The sequence below is a fragment of the Arachis stenosperma genome, chromosome 2 (assembly GCF_014773155.1).
Source record: "Arachis stenosperma cultivar V10309 chromosome 2, arast.V10309.gnm1.PFL2, whole genome shotgun sequence".
Classification (NCBI taxonomy): Eukaryota; Viridiplantae; Streptophyta; class Magnoliopsida; order Fabales; family Fabaceae; genus Arachis; species Arachis stenosperma.
In genome coordinates, this window is record NC_080378.1 from 24,777,969 (window position 1) to 24,779,719 (window position 1,751).

Here is a 1,751-nt window from a genome sequence, read left to right on the forward strand (position 1 = left end):
TTCAAAATGTTTTCAAAATCTTTTTAATTGAATTTTCGAAAATTCTCTTCCCCTCTTCTCACATCCTTCTATTTATGGAGTACTACTCCTTCTTAATGCACAATTCGAACTCTATCTAATCAAGTTCGAATTCTTCTACCTCCTTCTTCTATTTTTCTTTACCTCTGACACCTCAAGGAATCTCTATACTGTGACATAGAGGATTCCACATTTTCTTGCTCTCTTCTCTTTCATATGAGCAGGAACAAAGACAAAGGCATTATTGTTGAAGCTAACCCTGAACCTGAAAGGACCTTGAAGCGAAAGCTAAGAGAAGCCAAGGCACAACTCTCTGTAGAGGACCTAACCGAATTCTTCAAAGAAGAAGAAGACATGGCAGCCGAAAATAACAACAATGCCAACAATGCAAGGAAGGTGCTGGGTGACTTTACTGCACCTACTCCCGACTTCTATGGGAGAAGCATCTCTATCCCTGCCATTGGAGCAAACAACTTTGAGCTTAAGCCTCAGTTGGTTTCTCTACTGCAACAGAATTGCAAGTTCCATGGACTTCCAATGGAAGATCCACATCAGTTTTTAGCTGAGTTCTTGCAAATCTGTGACACAATCAAGACTAATGGGGTTGACCCTGAGGTCTACAGACTGATGCTATTCCCTTTTGCTGTAAAAGACAGGGCTAGAATATGGTTGGACTCTCAACCTAAAGATAGCCTGGACTCTTGGGAAAAGCTAGTCAATGCCTTCTTGGCAAAATTCTTTCCACCTCAAAAATGGAGTAAGCTTAGAGTGGAAGTCCAAACCTTCAGACAGAAGGATGGAGAATCCCTCTATGAAGCTTGGGAAAGATACAAACAATTAATCAGAAAGTGTCCCTCAGACATGCTTTCTGAATGGAGCATCATAGGTATTTTCTATGATGGTCTATCTGAACTATCCAAGATGTCCTTGGATAGCTCTGCTGGAGGATCTCTTCATCTGAAGAAGACGCCTACAGAAGCTCAAGAGCTCATTGAAATGGTTGCAAATAACCAATTCATGTACACTTCTGAAAGGAATCCTGTGAACAATGGGACAAGTCAGAAGAAAGGAGTTCTTGAGATTGATGCCCTGAATGCCATACTGGCTCAGAACAAGATATTGACTCAACAAGTCAATTTGATATCTTAAAGTCTGTCTGGAATGCAAAATGCACCAAACAGTACTAAGGATGCTTCATCTGAAGAAGAAGCTTATGATCCTGAGAACCCTTCAATGGAAGAGGTGAACTACCTAGGAGAACCCTATGGAAACACCTATAATTCTTCATGGAGAAATCACCCAAATTTCTCATGGAAGAATCAAGAGAGACCTCAACAAGGTTTCAACAACAATAATGGTGGAAGAAACAGGTTTAGCAATGGCAAGCCTTTTCCATCTTCTTCTCAGCAACAGACAGAGAATTCTAAGCAGAACCCCTCTGACTTAGCAACCATGGTCTCTGATCTAATCAAAACCACTCAAAGTTTCATGACTGAAACAAGGTCCTCCATTAGGAATTTGGAAGGACAAGTGGGACAGCTGAGCAAGAAAGTTACTGAACTCCCTCCTAGTACTCTCCCAAGCAATACAGAAGAAAATCCAAAAGGAGAGTGCAAGGCCATCAATATGGCCGAATTTGGAGAGGAAGGGGAGGAAGTGAACGCCACTGAGGAAGGCCTCAATGGGCGTGCACCAACCTCCAATGAGTTCCCCAAAGAGGAACCATGGGAATC

At 42.0% G+C, this 1,751-nt stretch overlaps 1 non-coding gene across 1 annotated transcript; it reads right to left on the reverse strand.

Moving 5' to 3' along the window:
- Positions 1-777: 777 nt before the first annotated feature.
- On the reverse strand, positions 778-885 carry LOC130964613 (small nucleolar RNA R71). Its single transcript, XR_009080701.1, has one exon. It is a non-coding gene; the product is annotated as a small nucleolar RNA R71 (small nucleolar RNA).
- Positions 886-1,751: the final 866 nt, after the last annotated feature.